The sequence below is a fragment of the Nomascus leucogenys genome, chromosome 19 (assembly GCF_006542625.1).
Source record: "Nomascus leucogenys isolate Asia chromosome 19, Asia_NLE_v1, whole genome shotgun sequence".
Classification (NCBI taxonomy): domain Eukaryota; kingdom Metazoa; phylum Chordata; class Mammalia; order Primates; family Hylobatidae; genus Nomascus; species Nomascus leucogenys.
In genome coordinates, this window is record NC_044399.1 from 6251976 (window position 1) to 6278523 (window position 26548).

Sequence of the window (26548 nt, forward strand, 5' to 3'; positions counted from 1 at the left end):
AGCTCCACCCAGCCCTATTGTGCTGCCTTGCCACCATACTGATGGTAGGTTACCAGTCCTGCCTCTGAAACCATTTGAGTTTGTAACCCTTGATCTAGAAAGATCTCAGAACCAAGGAAAAAAAAATAGATTAAACATCTGTCCGCTAATGGTTTGGACTGACAATTTATTTATTTGGAGGCTTTTAAAACACATTTAAGCAAATACAATATGGTTCTGAAACAAAAATCAGGTGGTTTCTCTGTGGCTCTTACCACATCCAACCGCCAAGATATGAAATTTGGTTATCAGATTGTAAGAAGTGATTTTGAGTCTCCATGATTCTGAGACTTCTAAAAAATAATTGGGGAAACAGTCATTGGTCCTCTTTCACATGTTCCTTGATTTTCACACCTTATTTTCTCTTGGATTAAAATGAATTTTTAAAATAAGCATTGGCAAAGATGGGAATACATCTTCTCCACATAAACACAATATAGACACTCCATTCAGATTCTTTCTTTGAAAATTAACCACTTATATTGTGACCTGTGCAAAGTTTTTGAACCTCTATTGAGCCTTGGTTTCTGCATTTGTCAAGTAGATGTAATGTCAAGATGCCTTGTGCAGTTACCTTGAGAATTAGAGGACTAACTCTTTGAGTGTTTGCTATGTTTCAAGCCCTTGTGTAAGTGTTATAAATGCATTAGCTCATTTAAGTTTCCAATAACTCTAGGGATTAGGTATCATTATCACTCCATTTTATAGATGCAGAAACTCAGGTGCAGGGAACTTGGGAAAAGTGCCCAGTTGATGCCTACTGAGTGATTGACTCGAGGATCAAATTGAGGCAGTGAGAGTCCAAACCCCACACTCTCAGCCTCTCTGTTCTCTCTCCACAAGGAAACGTGCCTTGTACCTATGAAGCATTCACCAGTGATCGGTGCTTCCTTCTCTCCAACTTCTCCCTGATATTGTCATCTGATAGTTCATTAGAAATTGGATGGAAGATTCTACATTTCTAAAACAATGTAAAAATATCATATGTGATGTTCCACAAAGGCAAGATATCCAAAAATATTACAGAATCATTTTTAAATTTTATTTCAAATGTTGGGCCCAGCTACGATTATTTCTGTACCCTTTTATCCAAGATCAGAATTTCATTCATCAATATCGTCAATGCAGCAAAACTGGTGTTTTAGCTACATAGGTCAAGGGAATTCATCTACTTCTTAGTAGACTGCCTCATTTATTTCATATTTTTGAATCCTGAAATACTCTGATGATGTAACTGCAAATAACAGAAAATTTTGTTTTACATGCCCAAACTTATTTTTAGATTTATTATTTTTATATTTTTTAGAGACAAGATACTGCTCCATTGCCCATGCTGGAGTGCAGTGGTAAAATCAGAGCTGACTTCAGCCTTGAACTCCTGACACAAGTGGTCTTCCTACCTCAGTCTGCTGAGTAGTTGGGACTACACTTGCTCCATGCGTCACTATTTTTGTTGTTGTTGTTGTTGTAGAGATGAGGTCTTGCTATGTTGGCCAGGCTGCTCTCAAACTTCTGGCCTCAAGCGATCCTCTCACCTTGGCCTCCCAAAGTGCTGGAATTGCAGGTGTGAGCTACCACGCCCAGTCTTTATTTTTAAAATTAAAACTTTTTCTGCAGAAAATTTAGTGGTCTGTATTATAAATGATCTTTTCACAGATTGGGACATTATTGCTAATTGTTTAACCCATTCTTGAGAGATGAAGCTAGTCATGTATGCTAAGCTATGCAACAACACAGAATTGTGCCAAGCCTGCCAAGAAGTGCACAACCATTCTTATCTTAAATAGACATGCAGCTTTTCAGTCTTTTGTCATTTGCTTTGGGGGGTTTGTAAAAAATATTTGGGGAAATAGTCATTGATCCTCTTTCACATGCTCTTTGGTTTTCTCTTAAAATTATGTCATAAGCTATCGACTCTTGCTTTGTTAATGCTCTTGCTTCTCTCAGACATGCATGCCCATCCAGGCCTTCTTATGACAGCTATACTGAGAAATCTAATGAGCAGTTCACAATTTGGTGTTGAATGTAACAGTAAATAAGTATAGAGTAGGGCTTAAGAGGTTCTTTTATAGGTGAGTTGCATACACTTTCGTGCATAAATTCAGATAGCTCATATTCTCATATTCAAGTAGTTCACATCCTCATGAGTTGCACATGCTTTCATGCACAGATTCAGATAGCTCATATTTTCATAAGGTTATTTGGCTTGCTTTAAGTTTCTTCCTAGTGTTATAAGACAGGTAAGACTGCCAGGTGAGTGACTGCTAGATAAAAGAAGATTTACTGTATTGTCTTGACTATCAATGTGCTCAAAAAGGAATAATCATTTTGCAGTAGCTCCATTTACTTGTTATTACAGGCTAAATGCTCTATTGTAATTATTCTTCAAAACATGTGCCTACATCTGATGACTGGTCTAGACAAGTGACATTGATGGGTGTTATTCTGCCAGTCACAATCATCTTTCTGAAAATGATGGAAGACATGAACCGCGGACTCCAAAAGGACTCCTGAGCTTTCAGTGGTCCTGATCCTTTGACTGAAAGCTCTTAGTTTCAGCAAGCTCTTTGCTTGGAAAGAGAGCTGGCTCAGTATCAGAGACAAGCTAAAAATGGCTGGGCCTTAACAGGTAGTTTCAGTGAGTTATAATGAAAAGCCATGAGCGCCTGAGTGTCTGTTGACATAACTGAGATGACAAGATGACAAACACCGAACTGAGGAGCTTGTTGTCATGTTAGGAATGGATTCAATTAAAAATACCTTATCGAATTAAAAGGATTACAGAAGATCCGGTGTGTTCCCGAAAGCCTGCTCAGGACATTAATCACAGGAATGACTGAGACCTGGTCCCTGAATGAAGACACTCTTGGAACATGGCCACTGTGGCTCTTTAGGCACTGAATCCCTGGGATATTTTAAAAATTAGGCCGTGATTTTACTGCCAAGTCATCAAAAATTGCCCTTAGATGATGCTTAAGCAAAGAACATTCCCCTTCTTAACATTTTTAGATAATGGGTAAGAATTTGCTTTATGAAACTATTGTTAGGAAATCTGATTTATTTTTTCTTGATTGCTCTTAAAACTCCATCCTGTTGCCTGGTTACCTTCTCTGTCCTCCAAGGAGGAGGGTGGCCAGCAGAGCTGGGACATTTTTCCTGGCAATGACGTTTTAATGTTCAGACTATTTGTCATCTCCTAGAATTTCGTCCTTCACTCTGCCCATTTTTCTTTTCAGCTCCTTAAAGAAGTATGACAAGAATCTTGAAAGAGGTCAAAGTTAGAACAGATTCTGAATTAGTGATATTGTTTCCAGTAGAGGGAAGTCCTTGAAAAGGGTGAGTCAAATAGCACATATACCTCTTCATAATATAATGCCTACAACGGAGGCCTGGAAATCCTACTAGGTGGGTTGTCATGGACACGTGTAATATATTGCTTATGGGTCAAGATTTCAGAAAAAAACAAATTCGGTATCAGGTTGAAGAGCTCATATATTTCAAAAACTTTATGAAAAAGCAGGCAACTATAAAGATGTTTCTATAACCAAAAAAAAGTGAATCAGGGAGAGTGGCCAATGTGTTTCTTGGTGTGAAATTAGATTATTTGGCTAAGTGTGTTGGTGTGATGATGATCTGAAAATTTGAATGATATCATTTGATACATAATTCATTTGTTCCTTTTTCCATTTATTCAACACTCACTGAGCATCTAATGGGTCCCAAGAATGTATTAGATACTGAAGAATCACCAACAAGTAAGCCTCTTCTCCACCCTCAAGGAGCTTAGAATCAAAATGGTGAGGTGCAGAGGGTATTTTTTCCACATAGCGGTTGGGCAGAAAAATGTTCAAGAGTTACAACATCACCAAAGAGGAAGCCACCAGTTCTGATGGGTGAAGACCCATAGAAAGCTCTGCGTGCTCAGCTGTCAGGCAAGACCAAGTGTTCATCAACCTGCAAGGATTCTGCATATTTATCAGATGTGTGGACAAAAGTTGCAGAATGTCTGCTGGAAAAGTGGGTACTGACAGGATTGCTCTTAAGTTTACCAGATTTTAAAGGGCACAACTTGATGTATTGTGGTGGAGAACTGCAGAATGTTTCAAAGCGCAGGAAGGAAAGGTTCAGGTTTCAATTGTAAAGGTCAGTGTGATGGCAGAGGAAAGCATGGATTGAGGAAGGGTAGGGAGTGGGCGTGGGGCTAGCGGTCCTGCATCAGGATGGAGAAGGAAGATATGATTGAGACTCTGGCCAATGGAGTGAAGAAGGGGCCAGGGATTTCTAAATGAAAAGTGACATACTTAACAACTAATGAGACATGGGGGAAATGGAAAGAGGGACACCTAGGAGATCTAGGTGTAAATCTGAGTGTAAAAAAATATTAATTGATACAAGAATGGGGGAATAAATGCGACTGAAACAACTTACAGTATCCAGTGCTCACTGGTGTCAGACTTCACGCTAACCCCTTTGCGTGAATTATTTTATCTATGCAATAACCCTAAGGAAGAAGGCACTATTAAGGTTTGCATTTTAAGAGAAGAAAATTAAGGCTTAGAAAAGTTAAGCAATTCTCCCAAATCATATAATTATTAAATGACAGAAAGAGCAATAAATAAATCCCTGCCTCACTCAGAGCTGTGGTTCTACGAAGTCGTAAAGGCTGGGCATTCTGGATTGATCCTTCCTTTCTTCTGCCTCTCCTCAGTGGAATTCAGTTCCATTCTCCTCAATAGAATCCAAAGTTTTAAAGGAAAAGATCTGGATCCTATCTATTTCAAATGTCCTCTGTTATCCATTAAGTGCCTTGTACATAGTAGGTATGAAATGAAAGTTTGTGATTTGGGATATAATAAACTTTGGGCATAAAGCTGGTGACACTAGTGCTATAGAATGTCATGTCATTATGTGTTGATATCTTTCCCTTGAGTTTTTTATTCATTCCTGATTGTTCTGTCCTAGAGCAAAGCATTATGCAAACAATGACAGTAGTTACTGGGGAGCTTGAATATCCCACAAACATGCCAAGGGGCTGAAAGGAGCACATGTGGGTTCTTATGCCTCTGTCTCTCAGACACAACCCCAGCCCTAAAACCCAGATGCTGGGTCTGGACCTAGGAGATCTCACTGCCATTGGCAACTCTTCTCTGTGAGCTTCTGTCAATGTGGGGCTAAGAGGAGGGGTTGGGGAGAAGCAGGGACCTGCTCTTTTCTTTCTGCTTCATGCCCTTCTCCGCATCACCCCGGGAAGTCTTCTTCCCCAGGCTCATTTCAATTTTTGCTTTTCCAACACCCCAAAAATCAGCCTCAATGCACCACCTACCGGGTCGGTCAGTGCTCCCTCCCAGCAGTTGGGGGCCCAGCTGCATGTGAAATCTAGCCCAGGCTTCCTTCAACCTCTGCAGCCCTAAAGGTGCCAACTGCTTCCTGCAGTGGTTAATATGCTCTGTGCTGACTCAGTATCCCCTTCTGCCTTTGTTGTCCTTCAATACCTGTTCAGCCACTTCCTTCTATTACAATTCTCTCTGTTAAAATAGCTGGCATCATTCCCGTTTTCCTGAGAATACCATGACTGAGAGAGACCAGAAGGTATACTTCTCCCCTTACGGCTGATGGAAACTTTGCAGGCCTCTAGCAGAAAATTCTCATAATCTGGAGGCAACTCTCTGACCTGATGCAGTAGCTGCCCTTGCACTTGGTAAGGTGAGCCTCAGGAGGCCTGGGTGAGCCCGAGCATCAACAAGGCTGCAACTATAAAGAAAGGAAGGCACCACCACTGCGGTCAAAAAGGGCTGCCTCTGTGGCTACACACTCCTGGGGAATTTAACTGACCTAGTGTGCTGAACATCAGACAAGAATAAAAGAACAACTGAATTTGTTAACTTGCCCTTCTTCTTCCATAGTATACTTTTTTTTTTTTAGATAGGATCTTGCTCTGTCACCCAGGCTGAAGCGCAGTGGCTAATCTCAGCTCACTGCAAGCCAATCTCCCACCTCAGCCTCCCCAGTAGCTGGGACTATAGTCATGCCACCGTGTTCAGCTAATTTTTTACATTTTTTGCAGAGACAAGGTTTTGTCATGTTGCACAGGCTGGTCTTAAACTCCTGGGCTCAAGTGATCCTCTTGCCTTGGCCTCCCAAAGTGCATGGTAGATTATTTTATGCATTAGCTATTCAACTCCCTCCTAAGTGATCTAATAGAAATGGTGCCTTAAAATTATTTCTGAGTCAAGCACTCCTACTCTAGAGAGACTGTGTAAGCATAGATTTTATTATTGGTTTCCTTAAATATAATTATTTTCTATGATCTTCAATATCTCCCTCTAAAAGACAGAAACCTCCCTGGTCCACAACATCAGAGCGCATCCTCGCAGTGTTTAATGAGTATCTGCTTTGTTTCAGTTAATCAGTAGTTTTTACTGTGTTTGGCACCAGCTGACAAATGGCAAGCCAGAAAAAACTACTGTTTAAATGCCAGCAGAATCCCCCAACGGGTTGTTAGCTTAAAAAAAGAAAATTACCTTTGGTCCTTCTCCATATCGTCCAGCATTTGAGTCGCTTCATCAGAACCTCTAAAGGCACCATCCTAAGTGTTATTAAAGAAGAGTAAGTGGAAGAGAGGGAAGGAGATGGAAATCACTCAGGTTTGGCTGTATTGGTGCACAAAGATGGCTAAAGGGAATCACGTGACTTGCATCACCATCACTAGCTGAGTAAGTCAGGCTACAGCCCGATTCTTGCATACATGTCAAAGGGCAATCTATCTGTCCTCTTATCATGCTTATGAACCAATTCAAAGAGATGAACTAATTTGCCCAGTGTTACACACCTAGTTGGAAACAGGGCTAGGCCTAGAATTCAGATCTGTGACATTCAAAATAAGGACACCTTCTACTCACTCATAGTTCATCCCTCACATTAAATTCAGGGGGTTTTTTTGTATTAATTAGAACAAGAAACAGCAATTTTTTTCGGCAAAGGAACCAACAGAATATACTTTAAGCTTTGCAGCCATACTGTCTGCATTAGTCCATTTTTGCACTGCTATAAAGAAATACCTGAGACTAGATAATTTATTTTTAAAAAAAGAAGTTAATTGGCTCACAATTCTCCAGGAATGTACAGGAATCATGTCAGCATTTGCTTCTGGAGAGGCCTCATGAAATTTACAATCATGGTGGAAGGTGAAGGGGAAGCAGGCAGGTCTTACATGGCCGAGCAGGAGCAAGAGAGAAGGGGGAGGTGCCACACGCTTTTAAACAATCAGATCTTGTGACAACTCACTCACTTACTATCATGAATACAGCAGCAAAGAAATGGAGCTAAACCATTCTTGAGAAACCGCCGCCGTTTCACCTCCCACCAGATCCCACCTCCAGCACAGGGGATTACATTTCAACATGAGATTTGGGTGGGGACACAGATCCAAATCATATCACTGTCTATAGGTAGTCAAATGTGCCATGGTATCATGAAAGTAGCCATACCTAAACAAATGAGTATGGGTGTGTTTCAGTGAAATTTTATTTAGTTACAAAAACAGATCGTAGGTCAGATTTTGCACATGGAGTGTTATTTGCTGACCCCTGAGTTAGGTCACAACAGCAAAGAGACCTCACCTTAAGCTCACCTTAAGCCAGTCAAAGTTCATGTCTCTCATACTTAAAGAATCTCAGTAGAGAGTTCAGAGCTGATCAAACAATTTGGTGGTGTCAGGAACCCTGGAAAAATTCTTCTTCTTGCTGGCAAGTCTTAATGTAAGACCCTCAACTCATTTTCCCAGATATCTGCTCTAGCTCCATTTATCAGCTTTGAATTTCAGCCAGTAAGAATGGGAATGCAAGGAAATGGGGGACAGACCAATTTTCTTTAGAGCGAAGTCAGAAGTTGTTCACATTGCTTTTCTCCACACATGGCTGGTCACTCATCAATCACAGGGCCGCCTCTAGCTAAAAGAAAAGTTGGAGATGTGCAGATTTTAGAAAGTCAAGAGCACTTCTATGTTCTATTGCCAGAGAAAGAAAGATTAAAAAAAAGATGAAATAGATAAGCAGTGGTTGTTCCCTCAGCAGATATTTTATTTACTAAGGAATATCTTAGAGAATGTGTCAAATAAAGCTGCTTTTTTTTAGTCAAATAAAAACCAATATGCTAGCATTGCCTTTAAAATAGCTGCTTCAATACCACTTTACCCTCTTTAAAAGGAAGTGTTGCTTTCCAGTAGGATAAGTGTAGGCTGTAGAGTAAAATAGATCTGGCTTTGCTCCACTATTCATTAAATATTAGGGAACCCTCAGTTTTCTTATCTGTAAAATGGGCCATAAGTAAATCAGGATTAAAAGAGAAGATTTATGTAGAAGTCCTGGTTCACAGAAGGACATCAGTTAATCGAAAAATGTTAGTTCCCCTCCATCTTTATTATAAAACAGGGAATTAAGTGCCATGTCAGTATATGACAAGCTAAACATGACATAACTCTCACGTTGTGCCATATTTTGTGCTGTATGACTCAGTTTTTAATGGGCTAATTCATCAGTGCATAAGCCAGCTGTACCACCCTCAAAGGTAACATAGTACAGAAAAAAAGAACTGCCTTGGACTTCTGGGAACATGGGTTTATTTTTGACTTTCTGACTCACCTGCCTGAGGAATTGAAAACTAGAATTACGTACTTGGCATTCTTCAGGTCATTTTGAGGTTTCAGATTCCAATGTCTCACCAAGAAGCATTTCAATTCCATTTTTAATAAACTGAAAAGTGAGACTTTCTTAATATCTTTTTATAAGTCTCTGCACATATAATGACTCTCATCACAGCCCTTGGAATTTTTATTTGTAAAATGAATCAAGGGCACTTTCCTATCATGACTTCTTGTTGTACATGCTTGAATTAGGTACACAAATTGAGAAGCTTCACTTGGTCAAAATTTTAATGTCACATCACCAAGCATCAATCTTAGAGAAGCAATTAAAGAAATTCATCCCAAACTCTCTTGATGGCCCTGCCTGGACAGAGATCTTGGGTCTCCACTCCAGCTAATCAACATTCCACTGAGACAGCATTTTCATTTCTCCAGAACATGAATCTCTGAAAGAAAAAAGCCATTGATATAACTCATACCCTGGCCCAACCTTTATCCCCCTTCTTGCAGCTGAGACAGCTAGTTATTGATTTTCAGGCTTCCTACAGTCAGCAGCTAGAGCTAGTTTGTCAGGAAAGGTGAAAGAGGTAGGCAGGGCATAGGATTTATTTTGGAATTGATGCCCTGTGAGCAAAGTCTAAGTGGGAGTCAGACAGGTTAATGTGAGCAGAAAAGCATTCTGGAAGGAGGTGGCAGTGTGAACGGAAATGAGAAGGCACCGGACTGATGGCATGTGCAGAGAGCTGCAGCATGCTCTTGTAGGGCAGAGTCCCAGGGAGGTGGCAAGAGGAGCAGGAGAGGAACACAGTGTCAGACAAGCAACCTATCCCAGAGCTTCATTTTTTAGGCAATCAGACCAACAGAGGGAAACGAATGTGGTCAGGTCCGGCTTCCAAATGCAGCGTTGTGCAGCTGCGTGAAGGTCAGTCTGAGTGGGCAGAGGCTGAGGTCAGGTCAGGAGGTCAGTGCACAGTTGTTTTGAGAGACGATGGAGATCTCAGTTGGGTCCCAGCCATCACTGTGGAGAAGATAGGGCAGATTCAATCATTATTCCAGAGGTCACAGCAGTGGGGCCTACCTGATTACACAGTGGTGAGGAAACAGATAAATAGACAGGAGGGGCCAGAGGAAGAGAGAAGAGGGAATTCATCTGAGAGAGGTATGCCTGGAGAGCAGAATGGCACAAGGATGGGCTCTAGGGAAGGCCACAGGTGAAGGGATGAATCATCCCAGAAGAAAAGAAACCCCTTCTTCTCACAGGGAACAGAGAGCATTGCCAGGTGAGGGGACTTTTCAGGTTAAACACAACAATCCCCTTGTCTGTCTAGCCTTTATACACTCATCCTGTGGGGTGCTATGTCCCAGTTTCTATAAACCAAGCCTGCCCTTCATGCTTTGCCTCCTTCCTACAAGCCCACCTTCCCTTTCACTTCTCTACCTTGTTATGATGGGGCAGGAGGCCCACACCAGGAGCCAACCAGATGTAACTGCCCAATCTTGGACTTCCCAGCCTGTAGAGCCATGAGCCAAAATAAATGTATTTTCTTTATAAATTACTCAGGCTCAGGTACTCTATAATAACAACAGAAAAGAAACTGAGATAGATGCCCACTGAGAAAGCAGTCTATGATTTCAGATAGTATCATAAGTGCTATGTTCTGAATATGACCCCTAAATTCATATGTTGAAACTTAATCCTCAAAATGAGAGTATTAGGAAGTCAGGCATTTAGGAGGTGATTAAGTTATGTAGGTGGAGCCCTCAATGGGAATTATTGAGTTCATAAAAAAGCTGAAGGGAACTAGCATTGGTCCTTTTCATTCTTTCCTCCATGTGAGGATCCAGCATTTCTACTCTCTGGAGGGAAGAGCAACAAGATGCCATCTTGAAAGAAGAGAGATAAGGTCCTCAGCAGACACTGAACTTGCCAACACCTTGATCTTGAACTTCCTGGCCTCCAGAACTGGAAGAAAATAAATTTATGTTTGTTATAAATTACTCATTTTTAATAACAGCACAAATGGACTAAGAGAATAAACATTACAAAAATAATAAGGGCCCTAAGAAAGCTTAGTCACCTCCTTGACAGTGGACAACAAGAGAGTACATCCTGAATCATCCTCAAGTTTGTGTCCCAGATATGTAGCCAATTTTCTCTTATCCATTTTCCCATATAAATAGGGAAACAAACCCTATTACCTAAACATTCCAACAAATCCCGTTACCAAAAACATTTCAATAAACCCCATTACCAAAAATATTCCAACAAACTCCATTACCTAAAATATTCTGAGTTTTCCTATGTCTTGCAACATTCTAGTCATGATATTGGCTTTCTTAATTACAATTCCCATTGTCTCCCAGCTATGATAGATTCACTAACTTTCCTAGAGTGAGAAACACCTCACCTGGTTTCTCACTCTCAAATTGTTCTCCTTTGGAGTCCTCACATGTCTCTTCAATGTGACCTGGATACTTGATCCTCTGCCAGGAAATAGCTCTTACTCTAGGCTGCTCCTGCATCAAAAAAAATAGTGTTCAAATAAGATTTACAGATCTCTAAGACACCAATTATTTTACCTCCAAACATCTGTAACACCCAGGGTCACTCTGTTGGTTTAATAGGAAGCCATCTACCTACTAAAATTTGGAGAAGCAAGAGATCCCCAAAATTATAATTTACATCCATCGTCTTCTTTAATGTTTAGAATTTTTTTGGCAACTGGTTATTCTGAGTTAAGAACTTTGTGCAGTAGAAAGAACAATATAATCAGAGTCAGGGGAACTTGGGTCCAGAGCTTAAATTCACCACATTATTAACCATATGACTTGGAAATAGTATTTAACATTGTTGAACTTCAGATTCCCAGTGTGTAAACTGGGAGTTTGACCCTTGCTTCCACAGACTACTTATGGGGTAGAGGGACTAGTAAAACTAGTGCACATGTCATCTGTTACACAAGGCAGGCTTTCACACACCATCTCCAGAACCTTCCCTAAAGCTGATGGTGGTTACCTTAAGCACATACTGTTATACTTGAATACAAGTTTCATAGGTAGATATATATGTTACAGAACTGTGGGAACATTATATTATAACTATTTTTTTAAACTTCACTGTCTGCTTTTGAAGGTGACAACATAATTTATATTAGTGGGAGTATGTCTCATTTATGAAAATACTTTCATGGCCTTTAGGTTATGTAAAGATCTTAAGTAACCAAACCCAAACCAAGTGTACAAGGAACTTAAAGGAAATGAGAGAGAGAGAGAAAGAGGCAGAGAGAGACGACACTGAGGAATTACTTTACAGAACAAATTTTCCCTGGGGTGGGGAGGACACATCACTGTAGAGATTTTATTTTGGTCTTAAATGTTTTTTTTTCTCTTTTCCCCTGGTAGACGCAAAAATGGGGTATGAGGAACCCGGGACTAGGGAATGAGTAAAACCAGGAGAAGAGTGCTCTGTTCCAAGGAGAAAGAAATCCAAGCAATGGGGTATAGGGTCAAAGCAGAAGTAGCCATTGGGGAACTCCCAGAGAAAAGGCATGGTCAACAGTTAACAAGGTTTTTTGGATTTTTTTTTTAATGGTCAACAGATATTAAGTTCGGGGGATTGTGTTTTTAATTCTTTTACTAAAGAGCTTTGTTAACTATTACAGTTTCCCAGTTTTGTCAAGCAGAATGAGGGGGTGTCTTGTATCCATGCTAGAGATGGGGTAGTGGGAAAACACATCTTTCCTTCATGCCAGACAAGCTTGAGGACCCTGGAAAAGACCACAGCAATTAGAGACAAGCAAGAATGAGGAATGAGTGAAGCCTGGAGCTTATGTCCAGAGGGAAACCCAACAAAATGTATCTGTGGTAGGCGAAAACTGCGGGTTCTCAAAACCTCAGTATTCTCAGCAAATCAAGGGAAGAGAGCCCAATAAAAGCAGAGAATTTCTGCAGCTGCATACACAGCTCAGATGTTCTACTGAATGTGAGTCTATCACGAGACTGATGTCCAGCAAACCCAGAGGCACTTTTCAAATCCTCACAGGTGGAAGTCCTGTTGCATAGACAAGGTAATACGATGCAGGATGTAGTGAAGAACAAAAGTTGGCTTTAGCCTGTGTGTACTGAGTAAGTAGATTAAATTAAGGACTCAATTTCTTCAATTATAAGCACTTGTGAAGTTGCTGTGAGAGACAGATATTTGTAAGGTGGTTGGACATATTTAGGAAACAGTGCCATTGCCAGTTGTCTGCAGAAATGCATGCCCCATACCAACTGCAGCTAATGGCAACTCGACGAGGCAAAATGGAGAGTTTACTTTCAGATACCCTGTTTGAAACACAGCCTTCTTCAGGACAGTGGGTGCCACACCCACATTGAGTTGAGAGCCTTGGACTCCATAAGCATTCAATATTAAATAGCAAAGCTCTTTCCACACTACCTAGCAATTTATTTCTGGGTTAATATAAGGTGATAGTTTCAACCTATAAATCCCATTAAGTTTGAATCCCAGTTACTTCAAGATAATGCATAAGAAACGAGGTTGTCATGGCAATTTAGATCCGAGATTCACACCCAATCCTAGACACTAGATCTGGGGCTCAGGAGACAGTATGTTTTCTGTGCTTTATTTCTAATACCGGAATTCTCTTCTTCCAGCATCCAAAACCCTACTGATGTAGTGTCTGTGAGGCAGAGATTGTCTTTTCAGATTGGCCAAATAGTGCTCTCGGATGGTAATCAGAAATACAACATAAAACTTTTTATATTGAGAAATTCATGTTGGAAAATTCTATGTATCTAAAACCTTTTAGTAATGACTGTCTTTTAATCTAATATATAGTTTGAGGTAAATATCGGGATAATTTTCAAGCACATTTTCCTGGACAAATGTGTGATACCAAAATCTGAGCTGTTCTAAATAAAACCCTTTCATTATCTAGTTCAAGGCTATATTTGCAACATTCAGCAAATAAAACATACCTCTCACATTTGAGAACTCTGTCACCAAATTTAACTCAGACACATTTTTCAGATTCCTCTTTCTGACATGATTACTTATACTATTGAAAGGTACACATATGTCCTAAACTATTTGAATTGTGACTTCTGTACAAATAAGAAGACCGCTTTATCATGAGACCTTTCAGAAAGGTTAGAGGTTCTAAATTGTTTACCCTGTTGGCCAAGAATGTGAGAGCACAAGAATTATATGCTTTTACATGCCATTCCAGCGATTTCCAGTACTCTTTTTTGACACTTTTGCTTTTTTCATGCATTTATTGTTTTCAAAGAGCAAAGGTCTTTAAATGCAGCGACAGAGCTCTCGTCTTTTAGATTGGCAGACCTCAGGGTTTGTCTACTGACACGGGGGCAGAAGCACCATAATTGCTGGTTGGTCCTGACATTTTCTTGATCTTTCTGTTTTCAAACACCACTTGCCACTTTATCTAAGAAAATGCTTCTTCATAAGGAATATATTATTAATATTTCCAAGGGTATAAAATGACCTTCAGTCCTATTGACATGTTCTCGTATATATTGTCTGCACTTAAAACAAAAATCATTAGGCTCTGGGATCATTTTTATAAAGACCAAGCTGAGAAAGAGAAACATTAAAAATGTGTTTGCATGATGACAAACATCATTTAGAAAGTGTTCTTGAAAAGAACAATGAACAATATTCAAAATAACAATATCTGAAGGTACTTCTATTCTCTCTGTTGTACAGATGAGAAGAGTGGAATTCAGGAGTGTTCTGAGGGTTTCCAAATTCACAAAGGCAATATATCACAAGCCATAATTCAACATTCTTTGGTTGTGTTCATTTATTTATTAAATGAAACTAATACATGCCAGATAGTTCAGCCTCTTTGCAAAGAGACAAGATTCATTGTCCCACTCTTCAAGTTCATAATTTCTTAGGCAGACAAAGGTGTTACCCTAGTAAGTTGTCATACTATGCAATAAATGCTACAAAAGAACACAATTCATATTCTGGATGAGGCTAGAGAAAGCTTCCAGGAGAGCTTATTATCTCATCTGGGGTGGGGGGTGTTGGGGCTTTTGGTGTCTCTGTATTATGTTTACCTGGGATTTCTTCCTTCTGAAGACTTTTTAAATTTCTCTTCACACATAGTAAATATAGGATGGTTTTGTTTTTTCTTAAACCCATCAACTCTTCTGGAACCCAACAGACTTTACCCATCCACTCTCTACAAATTAAATGTCTCTTATTTTTCAACAAATATATAAAACCCGATTTGTTCAAAGGGATGCAGGTCCTTCCCAGTGCCCCCTCCCTGTAGGCCAGCCAGCCTTTGCTCAGGATTTCTGGGGAGCAGGGCTCTCAGAGCTTCCTTCCAACTTGGGACATAGTCGCCAGGCTCCTCTGCCTGTGGAGAAACATCAGTCCTTTCAGAGTGAACTTTATTTCTGGAGATGGACAAAGTCTGTCGGGGCAAAGAAAGATGAATGAAGGAAGTGACCGAGCGCAAAACTGCCATGTGTGGCCTAAAATGAGGTGGCCCTCCACAGTAGTGAGCTCAGTGTACTCCTAGGTTTTTGGAAAATACATCTTTTGGAATTCTGCAAGATAGACACCAATGGTGTTAGGCAGATTGCTGAAATGAGAACCTCACCTCTTTGAAGCCTAATTAATTTCTAGAGGTTAAGAAAATGCCACCACCTCTTCACCTGGCCTGCACACTTGATATCAGCAATGTGACTTCCCCACTAAAAACCAACATTTTATAAATTAATTTACCAAAAGTATCAGCAACATACTCCCAGAGAGAGAAGAGAGGACGAAGAGAGACAGAGACAGACACAGAGACAGAGAGAACTACTCCAAATATTCGGATTTCCTACCTGGAAACATTTCAGTAGGGTATGTATGTCTTTGCTGTTGTTGAATGTAGGAAGAAGAAATCTAACCCTTTTTTTGTGTGTCTATTTATTTTTCTCTCTCCCTACACTCAAGTTAGAGTAGTCTTCCTAAAATACAGGGAGGCACTGACATCTTCAAAACTCTACAGTTGTCTCATCTGCTTCCCAAGAAAGTACTAAGTCCTCAATGTGGCCACTGGGTCCTCACCATCAAGCCCCACACCTGCCAAACTGCCACCCATTTTAAACAAAAACCTACCACCCTTTAGTAAGCATAACATATTATTTCAGACCTTTGCCTATGCAGGATGTTTTTGCTTAGAATGTCCTCTCATAAATTTTCTTGCACCTAATACCTCTTATATTTTAATGCCCAGTCACATGCCCCCCTCTTACCCTGTCCATGACTTTCCCTTTGTCTGAATTACTAGTTCAACACGTCTGCAGCACAGTGTCCTTCTCACTATTTAACTTGTTTTTTCCAAGCAGCCTTGCACTTTACTTAAATGTTTTCATGCCTGATTTTCCCTACAGCATCAGGGCACGTCTTATCTCTGAGCTCTAGCTCAAACACTGCTTAGCAGTAATGAAAGTTAATTGAATTAAATTAGATGTGTCATGTTGTATTGTTTGAACTCAGATTCAGAACTGTCTATAGTTGGCACTTAATAGAATTTTTGTTGTTGAAGAATAAAATAAAGTATTTAAACAGCCAACACATGAGTAAAACAACGAGCGTAAAGGAAATGATGAGCATCTCATTATCGAAAGGAAATAGCTGGTGGTGGTTGAATTTATTTTCTTCTAAGTTTCGTGCATATTATTTTTCATTATAGTAATAATTTCTCAAGTATTTTTCTCCTATTATACATATTAGTTTAATGAAATCATTCTGGTCATGTTAAATTCTTTTTAAACATTAATATTTTTATTATTTTTATGGCATCTCACCTCATCCAGAAAGCATGTGAGACATTAAGCTACAAAAGTGGCAATTTCTACAAACCTAATTTCTTTCCTTATTTGTCAACCTCTTGAAATAACTAAATTTTTAATGCTTTTTAAGTCAGTGTTTGAAACACACATACTATAATGAACCATTTTTCCTAATGGCATTATAAATTGGGCACTTATGTTGGGTTTCATCTTTCTAAACTGCAAGTAAAAACTTTAGAGGCTGAATCACTTTATGATTTTTTAGACATGGTCATACACCAAGGATTCAGTCCACTGACCAAGTCCCAACGAAAACATGGATCTTTACTGAAGTTTTCCTTTAGGAGTATAGCAGCAGGTATATAGAGGACATTGCACAGTATGACTTCAAGAAAATAACTTCTCTAGAATGTTCTCTGTTCACTCAAAATTTATACTTACAGAGCTACTAAAACTCCATTTTGTTTTTCTAGTGCTGATCTCCAGCTTACATTGTTCTGTCCTTTACTTAATCCATCTTGTCTCCTCATCTTCCTCTTCCAAAGAAGGGAACTCTTGACACCGACTATTTTCTTGAGTCGGGCAGCCAACCAAAATGCTAGTGAACCCTCCATTATAGTACATAAATAACGCTTTTAGTAATATCTTTGTGCCTAAAGTTTTTCTAGATTTTAGATTTTTTCAATACAATGAATTCTCAGAAGTAAGCCTTCTTGGACAAAAGGAATGAATATCTTCAGAGCCTTAAATAGCTACTGTGAAGGACTAGATTGTGTCCTCTCCAAAGTTCATATGCTAAAGCCCTAACTCCTAGCACCTCAAAATGTGACTGTATTTGATGATAGGGACTTTAAAAATGCAGTTAAAGTAAAACGAGGTCATGAGAGTGGGACTCCAATCCAATATGGCTGGTGTCCTTGTAAGAAGAGGAAGTTAGAACGCACACACACAGAAGATCACAGGAGGGCACGGAGGGAACATAGACACCTACCAGCCAAGGAGAGAGGCCTCAGAAGAAACGAATGCTGCTAACACCTTGATCTTTTACTTTTAACCTCCAGAACTAAAACATAAAATAAACTTATTTTGTTTAAGCCACCTAGTCCATGGTATTTTGTTAGGGTAACCCAAGCCAACTAACACAGTCTCTTCTATGTTTTCAAAAGCTTTAGACCAATTTATGCCTCCACCAGCAGAGTAGGAGAATCGTGCTCAGCTTGGTTCTAAGGGAAAAAACCTGTACTATCCTCATCTCAAAGCAGGTGACCAGAGGTGCAGTCACTGTCACCAGAGCAGCGGGACAAGGCACAGCACAGCCACATGGGAGCTCAGAGGGGCAGGATAAGCTTCTTGTAGTGAGATTCCTGCAGGCACCAGGCAGAAGGCACTGCGGGTAACTAAATACAGCTGCAGAGGCCACTGAAAGAAAGATTGAAGCCACACTCCACTGTTGGCCTCACCTTAAAGGCTGCAGCAAGTGCTAGCGCCCAGCAAATCGCCACTGTCAGTCCAAGCTGATTTGTGCCTGTTGTAGACTTTACCTGTCTTCCCTCAAACTGTTTATATAATTCATCACTGCTGCTCACTTCCCTTACAATGTTTTCCACTGGGCTTCCGGAAACTCCTCTGGGGGTGACCTCCACAAGGTCACCCTGCAAAGAGGAGAGGAAAATGCACTTTAGTTGGGGTGACAGCTGCTGGGAGGAACAAGCTTCTGGAGGTACCATGTGGGCCCTCAAGGCCACCTTTTGTGTTATTTTTAATGGTTACATACTTAACTCTCCTTGAAATGCTGCCACGGGGCTGACCCAGCTGTAAGTGAGCTCTTGCTAATGAAATGGCACGAGTCCGTAACCTTCCCCCTCTAAAGGTTTCCCGGTGTCTCCCTGCCTCTGGTCTTCTTCCCAAAGACTTCCTCCTCCATAGAGATAGGTCAGTTGTTTCTTCTGCCTAGTAATTTAGGATGTACATCAAGAAACAGCATAGCTGGGAGAAATAAAGATGCTATGATATATTATCAAAAAGCTGTGCTTTCTACACACAGGCTTTTCCCTGGTACTCCTGTTCCTGAATTCCATCACTAACAACTTTGAAAAATTTGCCTTCGCTATTGATATGGTTTGGCTCTGTGTCCCCTTCCAAATCTCATCTTGAATTGTAATACCCATGTGTCAAGGGAGGGATCTGGTGGGAGGTGATTGGATCATGGGGGCAGTTTCCCCCATGCTGTTCTCCTGATACTGAGGGAGTTCTCATGAGATCTCATAATTTAAAAGTGGCAGTTTCCCCTGTGCTCTCTCTGCCTCTCTCTCTCCCCTGACACCTTGTGAAGAAGGTGTTTGCTTCTCCTTTGCCTTCTGCAATGATTGTACATTTCCTAAGGCCTCCCCACCCATGCTGAACTGAGAGTCACTTAAACCCCTTTTCTTTACAAATTACCCAGTCTCGGGTAGTTCTTTATAACAGTGTGAAAATGAACTAATACAACTATAGTTTTTAAAATTTGGTATCACTATTGTTTTTAAAATTTAATATTATTGTTAAAAATATTTTGAGTGTACATACTCCATACATGCATATCTTTGTATCAATTAGACATTTACTGCTACTGTATACGTATATTTTTATTAAAGCACAACCAGAAAAAAAAACCCTCAGAAATTAAAGGGAAAAGAAATTAAAAGGCTGAAATTAAAATCCTGTAACCATGAGCAAAAGACCACCACAATCAACTTTCCATTTTCATTTGACACCATGCCTTTCTGAGTGCCCCCGGGGCAACTCACCCCAGCTGCTTGCCGTTTTCCACAATACCAAGCTTCTTTTCTACCTCTTAACCTTTATAGATTTTGTCCCTCTGCCTAGATGGTCTACCTACCCTTTTCACCTAAGAAACCTCCCACCATTTAAAATCCAGGCTAATTATGAAAAATGAAAATCACGTACACAGACAACAGGAAACCATGCTGTACGACTCAAGAGCTCAAGCAAATAACAACAATAAATCATTCTTTAAAAGTATTTGAAGCTATGCTTCAATTGCAAGATAAATACGCAAATTAAAGACTCAAGAATGGAAAAGTAAAATGGTAAGAATTCCCCTGAGCATTTAAAATAGTTCAACATAAATCTTAGAGTTCATGCATCTGGTTACAAAAGCAACTACAATTGTCCCAAACTTATTCTTGATAAAAATATATAGAAATAATAATTAATAGTATTAACCTGAGTTCAAAACACCAGACTGTATTAGTAGAACTTGTAAGAGGAAGTAAAAGGGGAGCGCTATGTTCTGAATGTGTCCCCTAAAATTTCTGTGTTGAAACCCTACCCCTCAAGGTAATGGTATTAGGAGGTGGGGGCTTTGGGAGGTGATGAGGTCATGAGGGTGGAATCCTCATGAATGCAGTTATCACCCTTATTATAGAGGCCCCAGAAAGCTAGCTCATCTCTTCCACCCTGTGAGCACATAGCAAGAAGGAGCCATCTATGACCCAGTCAATGGCTCCTCACCAGACACCACATCTGCTGGTACCTTGATCGGACACTTCTAGCTTCCAGAACTATGAGAAATTAATTCCTGCTATTTACAAGCCACCCAGGCCATGATATTTTGTGGTGATACCTGAATGAACTAAGGCACCCAACTCCTGCCTTATTGTTAGGAAACTCAAGATAAAATATAATTGTGAAATACTAACAACAGGAATATAGTTTTAAAATTTGTTTGAGATACTTAAATATAACTACTAGTAGCATTTCAGATAGTATTTAAATCTTCTCAGTCACAGAATAAGAAACAGGAATCAAAACATAACCCATAAAGCAAAAGACAAAATAGAAAAAAAATAACAAGGCATAAATATCAGCATGAAATAAGATGACATGAAAAACAACAAATAATTCTGTTATGTAATATTATGAAGTTTTTAAAATGTTTTGGCAAATTTTAATGATATTTGGAAAATATTTATTGGAAATACTAAATGTAATAAGCATAATATCAATATTTCTAAAATAAAACTGGATACAAAGATATATAAACACAGACACACATAGATATGCAAATACAGGTGTGTGTAGATATATGTGTGTGTGCCTACGTATATCATCTATCTATAAGATACTACATATAATCTGTATGTATATATGCAAACACACATGCTTATTTAAAACCTTGTTAACATATTGGTATAAACGAAATCTCATTAACAATGATTAGGCGACGTTGATGTTGTTGCCTGTTAGGCACTCATAGGATATCTGTCTCCTACAGAGTTTTCTGTAAGGACTTTCAACTTAATGGAGTCTTATAAAGGTGTATAAAACAAAACAAACAAAAATCCTAGTCTGTTGTCAGTAACTACCAATGCAAAAATCAAAATTTCAAAATGAATAGATTTTTGTATGACATACTTTAAAAAGTAAAAACAAAACTTAGCAAAAAAATTAATAGTTTACTCCTTGAACAAATAAGATCTTCGATGTTTATATTTTCCTCAGTTCTTCTCAACAAATATCATAAGTTTCCTTGTTTTCAAATGCATATTTCATCGATTTTCCTATTCATACCATCCTTTTTCCCTTCAAGTTGCTTTTTCAAAGCTTGTTGGGTTCCTTCCCTCTGGACCATAGAGCAAGCACTGGAAAGGGTGAGTAGGGAGTGTTTGTGCTGTCCTCATCTGTAACAGAGACGGAACTGACAGGTTTAGGAGTCAAACACAGAGGTCACCCCGCTCTGGCCAGTGGCACGGTCCACATCTTTTTCCTGAATTAAACTTTAGAGAAAACGGCAGTAATCATAATCTAACATTTAGAGGCTGCAGCCTTTTCTTCACAGTGGTACCCCACAGGTGTCTACATGTTATTTCTTTCTACCCTAATGATCTTACATTGTTGTCTGGGGCTCCCAGGGCTCCTTGAAGGAGGCACACCCTCTCAACAGTGGACATTAGCGATGCTCTTCACTGGTCTTTCATGAGAAAGGAGGCATCTCTCCAGCTTCCAGCACAGTCATCCCTGGCCATGTGATGGAATGGTTGACTCCCTATGGAGCGGGATGAAGGTCCTCTCTGATTTTTCAGAGATGCGCCCTGCATTTCCTCTGTAATTTAGAAACTTCCTTGTGACTTGTCATCCATGAGCATTTCATTGTGAGCTGAAGCCAGCATGTGGATGCAGAAAATGTATTCAGAGAAGTCACAAGCCACGGTTTCTCAATGTGGCTCCTGCACGCACTTTTCCATGGTTTGGGCAAATAGCTTAACCACTGCTAGGTCTTTCTTTTCCTCATCTGAACAGAGGGAATAGTAATCTATGCTTTGTCTCTATCTTAAGACTGTTCTGAGGGCCCAGTGAGCGAATAAATACAGACGCACTTGCATGACTAAGATGCACGGATGGGAGCAGAGGGAACTATGATGTACACAACCCCGCTCAGCCCCCTAAAAATTCAAGCAATTTTCTTCAGTCTCCCAAATACAGACCACTTGTAAATAGAGTCAACCCTTGGTATTAGTGGGGGATTGCTTCCGGGACAAACCCCCACATCAACAATCACAGATGTTCAAGACCCTGCTATAAAGTGGTATAGCATTTGCACATCTTCTCATACCCTTTAGTCATCTCTAGATTAGTTATAATACCTAATATAATGTAAATGCTATGTAAACAGTTGCTAAACTGCTGTGTTTAGGGAATAATGACAAGGAAAAGAATATACACTTTCCATTACAAATGTAATTTTCCCCTAATATTTTCAATCCACAGTTGGTTGAATCTACGAATGTGAAACCCATGGATACAGAGGGCAGACTCCATACCGGAATGAACCTGTGATTACTATGTAATGCACTGATAACTTGGGAAATGTGTTTTGTTATTGTTAAAGTCTCTATATAGTCACCCAGATTAGTAGTTTCCACTCTGACCAATTACTAAACTAAAGATCCTAGACACTCATTTGACTGTTCTACTCCGCTCCTGTTACAGTTCTAGGCACAGCTTGGCCCTCAATTCATGTTTTTTGATTATGAGAAAGATTTATTTTTTTCAATTCTAACTGTATCCAAATAATAAATGGCACCAAACCACAGACACCAGCAAAACCCTGATTAATGAAATTACACATCACTTTCTATCCCAGCATTTGGAGGCTAACAGCGATATGCATAATGACATGTCACATGCTTCAGATACCATCAGGATGTCCTGGAATGATGACTTATTGCCTGTGGGAGGAAATCGTCAGTAGGAAGGGCATGTTGGAGGGATGGCTTCCACATTTGCTGGGAAATAGCCCCGTGTGGAATGATTTGAAAGTTGCAGTTTTTTCTCTTGCTAGTCAGCTTTCTATTTGTATACATATATATAATTTATTAAATTTATCACAAAGGAACACAAGCCAGTCAAACTTCTTGGCTTTGATAGTGTGGATGAAGTTGTTAAACTTATTCCCTAAATGTGCAATACACGCTGTGGGAGAGAAGTGTATGAAAGATGTGTGTTGGTGAAATGAAATGCATAGGGCCCGATATCAGGGAGCTGTGGTTTCTGTCCAGCTTTGGCATACAAGGGTTTAGTGGCCTTGGGCAAGATTGCACCTCAGTTTCCTCACCTGTGTAATGGGAAATGACCTCATGGGGTTATTATTTTTAATGTAAATTATTTATGTTTTGAAATTTTTTATTTTTATATTTTTTAACTTTTATTTTAGGTTCAGGGTTACACATGTAGGTTTGTTATATAGGTAAACTCATGTCGTGGGGGTTTGGTGTAAAGATTATCTGATCACCCAGGCACTAAGTATAGTACCTGATAGTTATTTTTTCTGATCCTCTCCCTCCTCTCATCTTCCTCCCTCGAGTAGGCCCCAGTGTCTGTTGTTCTTCTCTTTGTGTTCATTGGTTATCATCATTTAGTTCCCACTTAGAAATGAGAATATGTGGTATTTGGTTTTCTGTTCCTGCATTAGTATGCTAAGGATAATGGTCTCCAGCTCCATCCATGTTCCTGCAAAGGACTTGACCTTATTCTTTTTTATGGCTGTGTAGTATTTCATGGTATATGTATGTATCACATTTTTGTTATCAAGCTACCATTGATGAGCACCTGGGTTGATTCCATATCTTTGCTATTGTGAATAGTGCTGCAATGAACATCCATGTGCATGTGTCTTTATGGTAGAATGATTTCTATTCCTTTGGGTATATACCCAGTAATGGGATTGCTGAGTTGAATGGCACTTCTGTTTTTATTTCTTTGAGGAACTGCCACCCTACATTTTACAGTGGTTGAACTAATTTATACTCCCATCAGCAGTGTATAATCATTCTCTTTTCTCTGCAACCTTGTCAGCATCTGCTGGTTTTTTGGCTTTTTGTTTACTTTTTAATAAAAGCCATTCTTTCTGGTGTGAGATAAGAGCCTGGCCTATAGTCTGACAGGTTGATGCTAAAATCCTACATTTGCTTCTGAATTCTCAGAGCCCTCTTCCCCCAAACCAAGAGCAAGTGAAATGATGCCCGCATTCGAGTTTACTTCCATTGCTATAAAACAAGGTGCATCCAGGTATGACACTTGTTCAAAAAAATCTATTTACTTTAGTTCAGCAAAATATTCAGAGTATCTTTCATCCAAGCAGTATGATAGGTTCTGGAAATTCCCAAATAAGCAAAAATCAGCCAGGCTCCATGAGGAGTTCACAGTGAACTGCAGGACACAAAAGAAGAAGAAATAATTCAATCATACAATGACAAATGTTAAGTTACCAGGTAACCCAGGCACTATGAAAACTCAGAGAAGGGGCTGTTGTCCTATCTTGGTTCAGGGAAGGCTTCCTGGAAGAGAGAACCAGAAATCTGAGTCTCTAAGGAGGAAATAGAATTTGTAAATATTAAAAAAAGGGGCCGGGTGCAGTGGCTTACATCTGTGGTCCCAGGAACTCAGGAGGCTGAAGTGGGAGGATCGCTTGAGGCCAAGAGTTTAAGGCTGGAGTGAGCCATGACTGTGTCACTGCACTCCAGCTTGGAAGACAGAACGAAACCTCTACTCAAAAACAAAACAAAACAAAGGGGAAGACTATGAATTCTAAATAAAGGGAACAAGAGCTAGGCACAGGGGCATAAAATTGTGTGTGTGAATATGTGTGTATGTGTGTGTGTGTGGTAGGGGAGAGGGAATACAATTTAGTGTTAACTGAAGTGGGAAAATCAAGATGGGTTACAGCAGGAGATGGGACCAAGTCAGAGACTTAACCCTCACAGCAATGACCGGCCACTGCATAATTTTAAATCACATTTGCATTTTAGAAGGATTATACAGGATACAGTTTGGGGGATTAATTTAAGGGGCCAGAAGAAAGGTAGGGAAACAGGTTAACTGGTTCTCAAAATGGTCTGAGCAAGTGATGTGGTCTGACGTACAACAGTGGTAGACAGGAAAATGGGAAGGTTTTTTAAAGGAAGGAGCATTAGCCGGTGATGGCTGGGAGAGAAGAATGGGCAGAGGACATCATCTAGGAGAATTCACAGATGCTCAGCTGGGTGATGCCACCCTGAATACTGAGCTATGCCATGGAACCAGAGAGAAGGAATAGGCGGGTGGCAGCGCAGGTGCACCCTGTGGTGCAGGGCAGCACTTGAACTTGGGAGATGGCCAAGACGATTTGAAGATACTTTGATATTGAAATGTGCTGTGGAACTTCTAGTCTGCAGTTAGAGCAGACTCATCTTCATTTACCAGTCGTTAAGTTTTGTTTGTCCAACTAGCACTTTATCAATCATGCAGTAAGTATGCAACTAATGCAGGTAATTTGGTTGCCTTTTGAATACCAGGGATGCATTTTGCAAAACTTACATAGATCCTGGAATCAAGGAACCATGTCAGATTATTTTGCAAAATAGAAATTATTGATATCTGTTTCAAAGAGAGCTTCACATCCATTATAACTAGCCCTCTGTATTGCATATCTGTATTAGCTTTCAGGTTCTAAATAACTTATCACACCCAAAGTTCCAACAGCCAGTACAAGAAAAAAGAATTTTAGGAAATTCTTAGGAAAGTAGGCTGGCATGGTGGCTCACACCTTTAATCCCAAAACTTTTGGAGGCCAACGTGGATGGATCACCTGAGGTCGGGAGTTTGAGACCAGCCTGACCAATATGGTGAAACCCCATCTCTACTAAAAATACAAAAATTAGCCAGGCTGTGATGGTGCGTGCCTATAATCCCAGCTACTCAGGAGGCTGAAGAAGGAGAATCGCTTGAACCTGGCAGGGGGAGGTTGCAGTGGCCCAAGATCACGCCACTGCATTCCAGCCTGGGCGACAGAGGGAGACCCTGTCTCAAAAAATAAAAAAGAAAGGAAGAAAAGAGAAAAGAAAATTCTTAAGAAAGTACAGACGCATGACTAGACTTTTTTAAACCTAAGCTGAATTTAGGGCAAAACCCACTACACAGTTTCCAGGGAGAAAGGATTGAGGTAAGTATTCAGGAGAGCTTTGGACAAATTTTGAGAAAGTGTTTATTCACTTTAACTTCCAAGCACTGTGGAGGGCTGTGGAGGTGAAGGGCTAAGAAATGAAGACACAAGTGTGAGGGGAGTACACACCCCACCCCAAGAGCCTGCAGTGAAGTGCAGGAACGTTTGCAATCAAAGGCATACCAGGAGCCAGGGGCTGTGTGTTTTTGACTGTGGTTTTCTGCCTCTTATTTATACAGTCCCTTCTTTTCTCTAGTTTCTAGAGTTTTTCAAACTTTCAGACAATCTACAACTAAAGACCATTTTTTTCTTATTTCCCAGAGTTAATATGTTCTTTTTAAATACCACACTTTTGTCATTTCACGAAGTTCGGGGTGGGAGACAGTTTGGCCATTAAACTCTTTCTGCCATCTTGATCCTTCATCCTTATGAATTTGATGGCCCATGGGTTCTAATGTGCTGACATGCCTGTTCCTCCTGGAGACACAAAATTAGCAAAATGAAGGAAATTCGTGGTGGTGATTTCCAGTGTGTAAAGGTATTTGGGGCAAGTGAGCTGTGCCTCA

General features: G+C 40.0%; 1 long non-coding RNA gene across 1 annotated transcript; it reads right to left on the reverse strand.

Annotated features, from left to right (window-relative positions):
* Nucleotides 1-897: 897 nt before the first annotated feature.
* LOC115831524 lies at nucleotides 898-9173 on the reverse strand. The gene is made up of 4 exons (XR_004027022.1): nucleotides 8679-9173; nucleotides 7670-8044; nucleotides 6561-6625; nucleotides 898-1000 (listed from the first exon to the last, which is right to left on the reverse strand). It is a non-coding gene; the product is annotated as an uncharacterized LOC115831524 (long non-coding RNA).
* Between the last annotated feature and the right edge of the window lie 17375 nt (nucleotides 9174-26548).